The sequence below is a fragment of the Rhipicephalus microplus genome, chromosome 9 (genome assembly GCF_043290135.1).
Source record: "Rhipicephalus microplus isolate Deutch F79 chromosome 9, USDA_Rmic, whole genome shotgun sequence".
NCBI classification, from domain to species: Eukaryota; Metazoa; Arthropoda; class Arachnida; order Ixodida; family Ixodidae; genus Rhipicephalus; species Rhipicephalus microplus.
The window spans coordinates 89,797,420-89,813,016 of NC_134708.1; positions in this window are offsets into that span (position 1 = coordinate 89,797,420).

The window sequence follows — 15,597 nt, forward strand, 5'->3', positions numbered from 1 at the left end:
AAAATAACAAAAAATGAGGAAGCAAAGTTTATTTACTAGCGAAATGACTTACTTGCAATATGCGCAAAAAACTTCGACGAGGCATTTGTGAGACATTTGTTCAGGAGAAAAATATCATAATAGTTAGAAAACTCACGTTATCCTATTGTTGTAAACTACTACACTGAGACGGGAGTTTTGAAAATATAGCTTTGGTAGCGGTAGATTACAATGCCTTGTTACTAGCCTGTCGGGTTTGCAGTCACCAAAGGCAAAGGAATGCGGGCCGTGCTCTAATGAAAGCAGTCGGCAGTCACAGGAGCGACCATCTGCACTTTCTGCGAGCTAGTTGCGCTATGAAACGCACATAAAAATAAGTGATCTTCTGTAGGTATGCACGAAACTATCACGACAATATGGACCCCCGTCTGGGCAAAGCACGTTTGCCCGGAGGTTTACACCACTGTTGTATGCCAACACTGCAAGAAGGCGCGAGCCACCCAGAGACACCTCCTTTGGGACTGTGCACCACCGCCGGGTAACCAAGAAGTAATGCCAACTGCCATAGGCAGCAAAATCATCAGCCGAGAGCCAGGCAACCAAAGAGACGTGGTCCAGCACGTGCTTAGCATCCTGGAATGCTAGCGGCCGAAAGCGGCGCCCCCACGAGTTTGACGCGAGTAGGTTGCTGCTCCGGGACGTCCGAGCACGCTAGTGTCTCGCTTTAATCCCCCTACCCCTTTCCCCTTTATGCCGTATCGTCAATAAAGTTGTTTCACTCACTCACTCACAAAAAAGTGAGCAATGCTTCGTTGACCTGGTAATGCCCTGAACCTAAGAACACGCCTACACAAGCTCTGATGGCATACTACCTGGATACGCCCCCAAATCCGTCGGCCCACGTTACTAGACTGCTGGCATATGCCCGCTGTTTCTGAAACCAAACGAAAGAAAAAAGGACACTCAATTTTATACCAAAGACCAAAGCTATAATAAAGTGATTTACAATTTTATTGTAACAAATGAAATAAAACTATTGATTTGATTATTTTTTTGTTTTCGCTCTTTGTACCCCCCTCACCTAGTCGCGCATCAACCGTCACTTGGTTGTTGATATCTCTCGCAATGGGTTTGATACCACTTTGCGTTCCGACTTTCACGACCGATTTAGATTGATATTGGCATGGAATTGAGCTGGGTGACTGAGCCTATACTGCCCCCTTGGTGGCTACGGAGAAACTACGGAGAAGCCTACGGAGAAACTGCGGAGGCGCTGTTCCTAATGAGAAGCGTGTTGCAGCAAATGGATGCGTCACGCACTGCTAACCAGCGATGAGACGGACGCTGCACAGGTTTGTGCGAAGTGGTTGCAACATCCTTCCTCCCCCCCCCCCCCCTGCTAACTGCAGAGCCTTCAGGGTATGTAGAATTTTGGGAGGCGTACCAGGCGTCCAGAGAATGTTGTGAAAGGAGTGGGCTGTGAAGACGACGCCTTTCGAATGATGCTTGTAGAAGAGGCGGCACTGCGCATTTTCGTTTTTAGCGATGTATGTGGGCTTGAGTCGGTCAATGAGGCTTGGACATCGTTCCCATTCAGTCGCTAAATGAAGTTCTTATCATTGCGATGAACGAATAGGTAAGGCCTGCTGTAGGGTAGCTGCAAAGTTCAGTGGCTTCTTGAACGCAAAAGATGTCGGCTTGCTGTGATGAGCAGCCATTGACGGGCGTAAGGCGGCGATGGTACATCAGAGTTGGGCGATGAAGTCGGTGTGGTCTGACATCATAGTGCTGTGTAGTAGAGCTGTGAGAATTGTTTCCCGAAGACGGAGTGGTTCCCCCATAGACTAGCTCTGCTGGCATAGCATGGATGTCCGGCTTGAAGGTGGCGTGAAGACCGAGGTTGACGGCTTGGATGGCCTGGAGCTAGGTTAAGTCTGGTTTGCACACGATGGCTGCCTTGAACTGTCGGAGTAAAACGCTGCACTTAAGGTAATTTATGTAGCAGTGCCCAGGACCAGCACCCTCACGAGCAAGAGCGCTTCATATCTGCTTCAGGTGTTGGTAATACGCATGTTTCAGGTGGCATAGATGCGCAAGTTCAAACTGCTGGTTATATCTACAGTTGCAACTTTTCAACATATGTCGGTGCGTGCAACATTTGAACATATATTTAGCGTCATTTCATGACGTGTCATGCAATTACAAAATTGCAACATGGTCACCGTCCCTACGCATGCTTCGCATTGCGTAAATGTTCAGGTACATAGGATCTGCTGAATTTTTTTACTACGTTAGTGTCAACAAGAAGTTGACATAGACTACATTGACTCGAGCAATGAAAGAACAAGTGTCAGGTTGCCGGCAGGAATCAAGCTGTAGAAGTCATCCTGGCAACCTAGTATTCAAGCCCATAGCCACGCCAGCTCTCGCATTTGCTTTTAAAATATACCGTAATGTTCGCGAAGCATCAATTGACGAAGTTGTGATGAGTATCCAAACTTATAAACACTACATTTTTACTCATACGACACAACGATGATGCCTAGGTAAAATCAACTGTAGTTAGGCTTACTACACTGAAGATGATAAAAACTTTGTATCAAACGAGGAACAGCACGTACAGAGACTGGTTCTCTTAAATCGATGGGGGGTATGAAAATCCAGCCCATTTGCACAAAGACAATGACTACGAGTGGGCGAAGCAGTAGGTCCTGAAGTCCATAGTGTGCAAGTTCAAGTCGCCGATTATTATTAGCCACAGGCAGACGCAAAGACGCTGGAACGCACGGGTGGACGGACTGACTCATGGAAGGATGAACCCACAGACGGATGGACGCCTGAGCGGATGAATGGACAGACAAGAGCTTGGACGGATGGACAGCCGGAGAGCGCGGGTGATTACGTAATGGGCTCTCGTGTAGTGAATTACACTTAAAGCTGGTTATAGACATGTCTTCAGTTTGTCTTTGGGTTTTGCACGGTGTGATGAACGCCAACTAAGTTGGTCCTAAGGGGCTTTTCTCCTGAAAGCTGGCATCAGAAACGTTTAACCACTCATTTCATGGAATAAATAAGGTCCCAGCAGAAAAATAACCTCTGATTTTTCAGTGGAAATAAAGTTTTCTACTAAAAAGCCATGCTAGGTCTCGGAATGGCTTTTCAAGTAGACTTTAATCTTCGTGACACGTTAATTCTTGTTGCAGTGCTGGCAATACAATCTTATAAGCAGTACCTACATACTTGTACCATACATCTATCACGTCGGGTTATCGAAAATTGCAGTAACACGCCATCCACTGATGCTCATTTTTCCAGGAGTGTACAGGACCACCATTCTCACTGGCACAAGCGCTACATATATATCAACATACCGCGTCGTAACTGCGTTGTTAATACCCATTTTGCTGTTCGCATTGTAACAAAACAATAGACTTGTTACTGCTTAGCATATATAGAACACTAGTACTATATGGACACAACATTAGTACAAATCTTATGCGTAATTTCTTAATGTTTTGCTCAATAAAACGCCAGCCCTTCACACAAAGTGCAGCACAGTCACAGAAAAAGCTAGAATTTCAGCCTTTCAGTGCCTTTTCATATCAATCTTTGCGTAACTGCTGCAACTACACTTGCTGGGTACACACTACATCATTAATAATTATTATTCCTTGGTAGTAGGGTCGCTTTCACAGCACTATTTTTCGTCATTCTTCTGAAAAGTTCGGTTTCTGCTTAAAAGTTGCAAGGATTATCTGCCAATTGTTCATGCAGTGGCTCATGACGATGACGAATTATACTTGAAGTGGGTATGTGCTACAATTATTATGTGACAACGAACAAGCTTTTGTAATAGGTTGGAGCGTTGGAAGGCCTACTCATTACGCTATTCGCATTGCTTTACGCCTGGTAGTTGTTTTGCTGTTCTAAAATGCTTTATTGCTCATAATAAAGCAATATTTTCCCGACATCAAGTGTGCCTAAAGAAAGTTTGCGAACGTGTCTGAAGCACCGGCGTGGAATACTAGGCTGTGGGGGAATACTAGGCTGGTACGCAGTGTATCTGTGTTGGAATCTTATTATGTTCTTGGTGTTCCTATTTGACTTTTATTCCTAGTTAGAGCGATAGTGGTTACAGACCCCAGCGGCGGCGGCGAACAACGATTGCGGCGCGCGTGACCCGTGTTGTGATCTCATAAAAGCTTTAGCTGCAATAAAGTAACGCATGCTCGAAGCAACTCTATTAGTCAGCTAACTCCAGTTTATGTCTATCATAGATGTAAAAGCATTAGAGTATACTAAAGAATAGGAGGCACCAGTTGAGAATATGTGAGGTAGTTGTTGAGAGCCAACCCATACTAGCAAATAGATGCCAACAACTAGTATTTTAACGCAACACAGCTAACCTGGCCACAAATGATGATATGAAACGCAATTGAACTTTTCCTACCGTCAGCAAACTTGTACCATTAGAGACTTGGCCCACGTTGTCCAGTACATGCCAAAATTGTGTTCGGCGTGTATCGCTATCTCTGTGTATTCCTTGTAGCCAAAATTACCACGGCTACACGACGTCATATAAATCTCATGTTTTGTTTTATTGATTGGAATGAATGACATGACAACGTGCATTGGGGTGACAACGTGAATTTGAGGTTGATGATTGATTTAATTGTGGGATTTAACGTCCCTAAACCACCATATGATTATGAGAGATGCCGTTGTGGAGGGCTCGGGAACTTTTGACCACCTGTTGCACCCAACTTTTGGAACTTTCGACCAATTTTGACGTGCCCCCAAATCTTAGTACACGGGCCTACACCATTTCCGCCTCCATCGGTAATGCGACCGCCACAGCCGGCATTTGATCCCGCAAATTGCGCGTCAGCACCCGAGTACCTTAGCCTCTAGACCACCGTGGCGGGGCGTGAATTTGTGGTGACACAATTATTATGGACACACATGCCTCCCATAGTTATCCATGCTTCAAACTCTGGCGTGCAATTCTGCTTACTTGGATATGTAACAGGCGCGTTCGTTTTTCTACAAGGAGCCGGTTTTTACATTATTTCTTTAAATATTGAGTGCCAGGGCTCTATGTTGTGAAGCAAGCCAAAGCTACCCTAGTTTATTTTTTCTGACAAAAAAGCAATAATCAATAGTGGGAGCTATGAGCACTCCATTTGCCAGCTGAGCTTTAAAAGCTGAACGAGCTTCAAATGTAAAACGACCTAAGAACTTTGTAATCTATTCTTAGCATGCCTTTGCGCCATTCGACTACCAATACTCTACTGCAAGCCTCCTGCTTTGAATTTTCAACATACAATCAAGAAATGGTATTACAGCAATACACCTTGTCATGTCATTCATGCACTGTATAAATCTGTAAGAGAAAGGCTGAGTGTTTTTATCATTTTCCTCACTTCGTTTTTCAAGCATCTTCAAACGAGTTCAAAGCTTGTTCTTCATGGCGTTTGACCACTCTTGCACTGTTATTAAGATGGAGTCGCTAAAAAATTGTACGTATTTCCAAGTCAACTTTACTTTATAAGCGCTTATTTCACCATTCACTGCAGATGGTTGTTAGGAACATATACATGCTTCACCCGCAGCCATCAGTGTCCCGCCAGAAACTTCGCATAGGTGTTTCATTCAATTACATTACTCAAATCTGTGACTTCAATTGTTTTTTTTCTATTTTCACACAGCCCTTGTTATCATACCAACTTCACCCTGTAGTGTCGTCTGTTTTTGAAACCTTGAACGTTTTGGCAAATGTGACTAAAGATTGCGATATTACTACTAAGTGAATAGTGCCACTTGAAAGAAACTAAAAACTCTCCCTTTTTGATAGGTGAGGCCTTAGCCCGGTCAATAAGTCGAAGCTCATGCAGGCTCCCAAAAAGCATATTTTGCTTTCTTTCTCCACTGCAATCACTAAAACGCTGACTGAATAAGGTTTCTCCCCACTGGACTCACCCGTATTCAAGCTTATCAAAACATTACCCCCTCAGACTAGGACTCTGTCGGTTCATGGTTCAGTTTATTGACCTATGGGGGTGACACCAGCATTATCGCCGAACAAGGGGGAAGATTTCAAAGGAAACTAGCTCACACGAAGCTTTGAAATCAGTGATTGACACACATCCCGTGGTGTAAGGTTTAAGGCCAAGTCGAAAAAGTGATCCTTTTCTGAAGATGGCCTCTTTTGCTTTGTTCATGGTAAATGAGCAACTTAGTCCGCACCAATTCGAGACCCAAGTTTCCTGTCTATGAGTTTTTTTTCAAATAAGCAAGCAAAAATTTGACACCACCAATAACCAACAAAACCGCTAGTCTTTTGTTAAAAATAACGTTAACTCGATCTCTAGTATTTTGTTGGTTATTTAGCGATTATATCAAATGCAAACAACTGCTGACAACCTAAATGCGTGTTCAACACACCATCTTTCTTCACAAAAGGCTTAAACTTCTCACCTGCAAACACGTAACGGGGCACATTTGTTGTTGAAATTCAAGGATAGGCATGTGAGCCAGTAAACCATTAAGGTTGCTTTATTAGACGCTGTGCGTCATTTCAGCAACGATAACAGCAGCATATTTGTTATTGATACACATATTCTAGTGGATCTAGGATTCTACAGGGCAAATCCCTAAATCACAAATGATCAGCACTGCTACACGGAATGCCTGTTATGACACTCATGCTGCAAAACAAGCCACTCATGCTGCGAACAAAAGTTGGGGCTGAAGTAAAAGCACACAAACGTAAGGTGCACAATTGGTCTGGCCCCAGATTTAGAGAGTTTTAGCGGTTGCCATCACTTTGCGTAAGCAGTGCACCAGTTTCGATACTTCTCGGTCAACATTCTCGGAACACTCATTTCTGACATTTTTTTTTCTTACGCAAATGGTCGCAACTTTTTTGCTAATAAATTTTTTTCATTAAAACTTGGCAAACTTTCTTAACACGTCAGTAGGAGTGCAATGGACCTCAATAAGCGGAAATGTGCTCAAATATTTATTAAGGTTGATTGTTATACGAAGGAGCCCTTATTGGTAGAGCACACTTTTAGTTATTTGATGACTGTGTTCTTTTATATTTATCAGATCTCATTTCTCTTTATTCATTGCGCAAGCTAAAGAATTTTCGATGTCCCTACGAGAAATAATATAATAAATGAGTGCAATATGAGTTAGGAGGTTCGGCAACACGTCAACGTTATAGACCTACCTTATTATGAAAGATCTACAAATCATAGTACTTGCTTCAAAATGGTCACTAGTGCCTAGGAAGATGTCTTTTATCTTGTAGGCTGGCATTCCTAAGTGATCATTGCTTACGAAAATTCGCCACTCGGTCTCATAGCCTAAGAATCCGAGCTTATAACTAGGCTGAAACCAAAGTTTGCAACTTATTCGCGTAGGAACTCAAATGTTTTGTTCGAGCCACAAACATTCGCGAGCACGTAGTCGCCATAGCACCAAAGAAGATGTTGGGTAGAAAAAAAGCAGTCAATTTTAGCGTGTTTAAATGAAACGCATTTCTTTGCGTCCGGCAGGTACTTTTAGCATCTATCTATCTATCTATCTATCTATCTATCTATCTATCTATCTATCTATCTATCTATCTATCTATCTATCTATCTATCTATCTATCTATCTATCTATCTATCTATCTATCTATATATCTATCTATATATCTATATATCTATCTATCTATCTATCTATCTATCTATCTCTTTATCTATCTATCTATCTATCTATCTATCAACCTTACCACCAACGTCTGAATGCTCTCGTGATCAGCCTTGCGCTAACCAAAATTAGTATGAAGAGGCCAAATGGTTTGACGAAAAAAATTCGGCATCTCCCATGTACCTTGGAATCGACGTTATGAGGAGCATGCAAAGAGAAAGTGCCCATGTTGCCATTGTTTTTGTTGAGCGACACGTCATGAAATGACGCTAAATATATGTACGCATATGTTGCATGCACAGAGTTAAAAAGTTGCAGATATTTATACAACCTTGTGGTCTAGTGGCTAAGGTACTCGGCTGCTGATCCGCAGGTCACGGGATTGAATCCCGGTTGTGGCGGCTGCATTTTCGATGGAGGAGAAATTGTTGAAGGCTCGTGTGCTCAGAATTGGGTGCGCGTAAAGAGCCCCAGGTGATCGAAATTTCCAGAGCCCTCCAACACAGCGTCTCTCATAATTGTAGGGGGGTTTTGTAACGTTAAACTCCGCATATCAATTAATCAATCAACCAGTTGTTTGGACTTGCGCAACAATGAAAACTAGAAAATGTGCATTAGCAAAACTTGAAGCTATTATGAAGCACTGATGCTCACGAGAGTGCTGGCCCTGGACACTGCTACGTAAATCAACTTAAGCTCATGGCAAATAACTATATTGACGTTACCCCGATGTGACGACTGTATCAAATGAGTACATACGTAATGTTTATAAAATTATGTGGGCAGCACTGCAACCACTACTACAGTTCTTCAAGATTCACGTCTATTTGAAAAGTAGTTCCGAGAGCTCACGTAGCTCTGTGGTAAAATGCTCCATTGCCACGCGGAATGCCTGGGTTCGATTACGGCTGCGACCCTGACATTTATTCTTTGGGTCTTGTGCGTCTGGTCGACGCTACCAATGCCAGGTATTTCTTAACGCTCGCACTTTAAAAGTGCCCTTGTGTATTCTCGTCGTTCTTCGGTAGATACTAAGCGTTAATCACCTTCAGCATATTTCCGCATACCAGCAGCACATACCCGCCCATGGGTATGTGCCACTCTCTGGAGGAAAGTGTTCGACGGTGTACGCGATAGGATTGTAACATAATTCATATCTTGATCAGCGCATCATAATCGGCAGAGCATCTCACCCTCCCATGCCAATTTTGTTTCACGCTAAGTTAAGGGGGTGACGACAACAGCACCCAAATGTAAGCGACTAAATATATAGGTAAATGCATACGCTCAAATTTGTCGAAGTGCGCTAAGAAACACTTCGTATAAAATATGACTCAGTCGTCAATATATGAATACTCCTTCCATCCCGTCACGTACGTCTTCACTTTCCGCCAGAAGGTGGCGCATACTCGCGAGTGGGTATGTGCCACTGGTGTGCAGGTGTGCGCCAGTGGTGACGGACACTTTATGTCTACGCACGATTCGCAGGAGTAGTTTCACCGCGTTAGCGTTAACAAAAGCCGACATTGACTTAGTTGACTCGAGGAATGTCAAGAAAAATTGTCAGTGTCCCAGCGAAAGTTGAATCCCATAACTCTGCCTGGCAACAAAATATTCTACTTCAGAGCCACGACGAATCTCACATATGCTTTCCAAGTAGACCGTAGTGTTCGTGATATCAATTGGCAGAATAATAATGGCTGATCCATGTCATCGAGATTTGATATTTACTCTTACGATACAGCGATCACGTCTGGTTAAGATCAACTGTAGTGAGGCGCAATAAACTGAAGGTGATAGTTTATATTGACCAAAGAATGGCGCGAACAGACGATGGCAGTTTTATTTCGAGAGGGTTAATAAAAAACACTGTATATTCACGAAATAAATGACGACGAGTGGGTGAAGCCGTGGGCACGAAGATTCATAAGAGAACTAAATAAAAAGAAGAGGCAGGAAGTCGAATTTAGATGAAGTGGTTTGCTACCATAATACCTACGTTGAATTCAGCGACTAGTAAACAAGGCGGGCAGATGCATGGACTGATGAATGCGTGGACGCACAAACAGCGTGGCTGTAATCTTGGATGGACAAACAGGTGGACATATGCATGAGAGGATGAATTGACAGATGAATGTACGCGTGCGTAGGCAGACGCATGGACAGACGTGCGGCATCGGTATAAGCACGTATTGAACTGTCGTGTAGTTGATAAACAAAGCAGTTTTCACACGTGCTAAGGTTTTTTTTTTTTGTGTGTCTGTGCGTGTTCCCTTTCTCTTTGGGTTTAGCAGGGCGTGATGTACGCCAACTAAGTTGGTCCGAAATAGCTTCTTCTCTAATAGCTGGCCTCGACATCGTTGACTCACACAATAATCACTATCATCATCAGCCTGACTACGCCCATTGCAGGGCAAAAGCCTCTCCCATGATCCGCTGATTAACCCCGTTTGTGCTTTCCATTGCCGCGTTATACCCGCAAATATTTTCATCTCATCGGCCCACCTAACTATCTGTCTCCCATGCCCTCCCATGACCCACCTAATGCACCGTGTAAACAAGGTCCCAGCAGGAATGTAACCATTGCATTTTGCCTGGTAGAGAAATATACAACCATGTCTCAAAAGGGCTCTTCAAGTGGATTATGATGTTCGTGACATGTAAATTCTGGTTGCAGTGCTGGCTATACAGTCTTACAAGCCCTACGTACGTGCATTTATATTTTATTTTTACTTTATTTACAGAATATTGTCAATCACCCTAGGGGATTATTACAGGAATGAGGATCACTGTCACAACTTTCGACGTTTGAAACAAGAAAAATCAGAATAATAAAGAACACATATTCACTGAACACAGCAGTATGGCATAGAACAATCATACATATTTATTCGAACCATAACCAAGTACAAATTACACCAATGATACACCGACAAAAAAACAGGAGTCGAGAAGAAACGAAGCATAGAAAGAAGAAAACACAGATAGAGTAATATAATTAAGCAACCGTATAAAACAATAAATATATGCAGGAAAGTGCTTTGGTATGACATTTGGAAGCAGGAAGGAGTGCGTGAAGAAAAACAGGTGATCACTGTACATGCTAACTAGGTTAGAATAGATCAATACCTTCAATTAGTTTCATAAAATTCTCTCATATTAGCTGCTGTTTAATGACTGGATTCAGTGTGTTCCATTCTCAAAATACGTGCGGGAATAACGAATAAGAAAAAAGTATTAATACTAAATGAGTATTCTTTGAATTCCCATGTATGCCTTCGCCTCGTCGGTCTGGTGTCTCGAAAGTTCAAGTAAATATCTGGGTTTATGCAGAGGGTTCTGCGTAAAAGTAGATAAAGAAATCGGTGACGGAAAAACTTTGCACGACTGTCAAGGGTGGCTAGACCAACACGGTGTAATAGAGCAGTAGGTGAGTCGTTGCGCCCGGGTCTGTTGAAGATAAAGCGCACTGCTTTCCGCTGAACTCTTTCCGGTATAGCGATATTATTCGCAGTGTGAGGGAACCACACAATATTAGCAGATTCTAAGACTCGGTGGGCAAATGTGACGTAAGCAAGAAGCTTCGTTTCATGTGTGGCGAATGACAGGGCCCGTTTATTAAAAAATAGTTTGCTCATCGCTTTTTTGGACACTTGACGCACGTGCTCTGCCAACTAAGATCAGACGAAACTGTGATACCAAGGTATTTGTACTGGTTAACTCTTCGTAGTTGCACGTTATTATTATGGTATTGAAAATTAAACTTAGACACCTCCTTGTTAATGGACATAAATACAGTTTTGTCAATGTTTATAGTCATTTGCCAATCAGCGCACCACTGAGGTATTTTGTTTAGTGAATGAAGTAACTTCACCTGATCATTGTGGTGACATATTTTATTGTAGTGCATACAGTCGTCTGCAAAGAGTCTGAGCTTAACTGAAAACTGATATTGATATGTGGCCTTGAACGTCTCAAAACCACCATATGATTATGAGAGACGCCGTAGTGGAGGGCTCCGGAAATTTTGACCACCTGGGGTTCTTTAACGCACACCGAAATCTGAGTACACGGGCGTACATTTCCGCCTCCATCAGAAATGCAGCCGCCACAGCTGGGATTCGAACCCGAGACCTGCGGGTCAGCAGCCGAGTACCTTAGCCACTAGACCACCACGGCGGGGCAGTCTGAGTTTAACGTCTGCGTAGTTATTTATGTCTTTCATATATATTAGGAACGAAACTGGAGCTAGGAACGAAACCGATGCTAAGCAGCATTGGGCTTGGTCAGTACTTGGGAGGGAGTATACTTCAATGATTGTTAAACGAGGAAACTCTTTTCAGGCCTGTTGCATGGTTTAATGAGATGCCTGCTTTTAGCTAAATGTAAAAAGTGGTCAGAAAGGCCGGGCAAATAGTCACAGCAGTAGATATATCTGCAAATGCACAGTGTGCAACCTCAGTTGAGGTTCAGAAGAATGCAGTTCCGCACAAACATAGAAGTGTTTCGTCTCTATCTTCTGTGTGTCCTCGCGCTGTTTGTATGCGCTAATCTCTGAGTTGCGTAACACGAACTCGATGCCAAAGTTTTGTTTTAATTAACCAGCATTCATTCATTCCCTTTGCGTGAGCTCACTGTTAAATTCATCTGAACGTCTGTGGTACTTGGGTGTAAGCTGATGCTTTTGCGCGTGTTAGCGCCAGATATCTTCATTTTGTCTCGGTACCCAATGTGGCAGACAAGTGAAAGGCAATTTTGCATGACGGGTCGCTATACCAAGTCATGGTATATTTGGAGTTTAACGTCCGCAAACCACCTTTGATTATGAGAAAAGCCGTAGTGAAGTACTCCGGATATTTCGACCACCTTGGGTTTTCTCGCGTGCACTCAAATCTGAGCACACCAGCCTACAGTATTTACGCTTCAACCGAAATTGCAGCCGACGCAGCCGGGATTCGATGCCGCAACCTGCGTGTCAGCCGGTATATCAGCAACCAGTGGTCATATGTTATACACGTGATGGCAGGTGGTAGATATTACTCGCTCCTAGCGGCGCCCTTGTGATCACACCACCCGTTCTCCGAAATTCCCACCGAGAAGTATCCTTTGCTGCGGAAAGCCGACATCTTTGGGACAGAAAGCCAACTTGACGTTTAGAATCTCAAGCATGTCAGCTATTTTGGTTCTACGTAGCTGCAGATTTCATCACCGTTAGAGGAGAAACTCTCTGTTGTTCAGAAGTAGTTTGCTATGAAATGTAGTTTGACGCACCCGAGGCTCGCATAGTAAGATCTTACCAATACTAAACTCAAGTTTATCTTCAATGTCATATTTCATTTCCTTGGTCGTCTTGTGCACAGCTACAACCAAACAAATTACGAAGACAACGAGAGAATAAGGTATTTCCTTCACTTTCGGGCTTTTTTGGCACATTCCAAGACACACTATTTACAGCAACCTACTTAATATTGCATTCTTGATTGCGTACCTGACAAAGTCAGCTACACAATAATCGAAGTAGAACGCTTTGCGAAATTTCAAACTGACATTCTCATCCGCTGCACGAGCAGCATTGACGGGCTTTCTGGACTGCGTTGACTTATGTATTGCTTTCTAAGCATCATTGAGTGATTACACATTTTGCTTCCGCATTTACAACGACTAGTGACCAGATTTTAAATGAATCCGAAAGCAATGCAATATCGAGCCTTATGTGCAAGGAATTCCCAAATCAAGGTTTGTTTTGATGTGGCTGATAATGGCTTGCCTACCGCCACCATGTTCTTTGCCTTATCTTGTTCTGCAAAAAAAAATGCTTTAGAAGGGCAGTTTTCATCGGTGCTCAAAGAGGCCTCCTCCTGTCCGCAGACGTAGGGAGATGTGCTCAGAGACGCTTTCAAGACTCGGGCGACTGGTCACCACCATATTATTTTGTACGTAGAACTGCGCGTATGATCAGTCCGGTAAAAGTTTGTGCATTCACATAAGACAGCGAGTGAAATCGCGGACAGGAGAAGACGTTTGCGGTGTTGCGATTTTCTTCTTGTGTCTGACCCACATATTCAGAAATGCTCCTCGACTCGACTTTCACCCTTCACTTCACAGAGTTGAGCACTGCACCGCTGCTCGGCTGAAAATGATGCTGCGCTACTCAAAAATCGCAGCAGATTATCCCGGATATGCAATGACTTGCCTTGCCTAGAGACGGCGCTCTCATCGGCTTTCTCAGGTGAAAGTGAAGCGTTGAGTGAAGGGACGTTCTAGAATACGAGGGTTAGTTTTCCCACCCTGTTTTAAATATTAATACGTAAAAACAAAATCTTGTCTCTCTTATTTTTTGAATTCCTTCAATTACTTCCTTCTTGCTGTGACGCGCACACATAACGGCTATTATACTAAACGAAAGTATGCGTAGTTTGAACTTAAGTTATAATATTACTACCTATAGCGCACTTAAAGGTCTCGCGTGTTATTGTACTGATGGCGCGAGCTTTTCTGAGACAACATGCATGAGTAATATAACTTAGTAAAGCGCTTGTCTGTATCTCTTCTCTGGTTTCCCATCTGGAGCTTATGCTCTACGTACTTCTTACGCACGAGGACTTCATTTCATTTGACGCAGTTTTGCGACTATTAATGCCCCTCATAAATGTCGCCACGTTATACACAACGCTTTATTTGAGAGAAATAAATTCTATGACTTCCTGATATCACTTCCTTGCTGTGACGCACAATACAAAACTGGTAATATATAAACGGAATTATGCTTAGTTTGAATTCAACGTGTGACGCTTCTTTGCAGTTGTCGGAATAGTGGCCTGACACTCAAAATTTTGCACAAATTTTGTGACCACGACAGCTTTGCGAGCCGTTGCCATACCTCTGGCATTTGAAAAAACGATGTGGGTTAGGTATGTATGGCCTGGTCGAAGTCTTTGTGTACTAAGTTTGAATAGTTTCTGGCAGATTACTTGTAGAGAACGTGAGTATTAGGTGTTTTGTTGGAATTTCCTAGTTGTCTCTTCTGATGGTGATTCTTTGTACGTTGGTTACATTCTTACTCTTCCACCCCTCCAGAAGTTTCGCTTTGGTCAGACCAAGCAAATCAGCGTCAGACATCACTCCACGAGTTGTATTCATTGCTCTGTGTGGTGTTACAGTGATCAAAGTGTCACCAAAAATTGAAAGAATGGGTTGTTTCCTTTGTTGTTTTCAAATGGTTTTTTTTTCTCGAACTCCGAAGAGAATGTCTCCGCTGGCCATTTTGGCAACTTTGTATCCTGCCCAAAAAGTTTCTGTAAGACACCTGTCTACTACAAAGGAGGATACAGTTCTGGCTTGCTTGCATCTTTTCTCACTATGTTTGACATGAAAATTGGGGAAGTTTTCTTTCGAATAGTTGAAAAAAAACCAATGTCCTTGGTGCGTACGCGGTTTAAGGTGGTATGATCACTGTACAGAGGAAAAGCTTCATGCATGCCTGTTTAATTTCCTTCAGAAGCGTTGGCGTCCACCCACCACGCTGCCAAACATGGGGACGCTTCAAGTTTACGGGTGCTGAAACCTGCAGACGCCAGCCGTACAACGCTACTCTAACCCAATGCTCCCAGACCAAGGTAAGCTATGCGCACAGGGTTAATCATAGTCGCCAAGAAGTTTGGAAATAAATGCAATAGAGTAAAAGACAGGGCAAATGAAAAGCGAGAGATAAACACAAAGATCTAGGTGCAGAGAGAGATAGGAAAAGGCGACTGCCGATTTCCCCTGGGTGGGTCAACCCAAGGGTGCCGTTTACGTGAAGCCGGGGCCAAAGAGGTGTGTTGCCTCTGCCTGGGGGCCTGAAAGGTCCAATCACCTCGCGTCGGCGGAACCACCAGAATCCTCTTTCAGCCGTACACGGCTCAACCACGCACAGCTAGG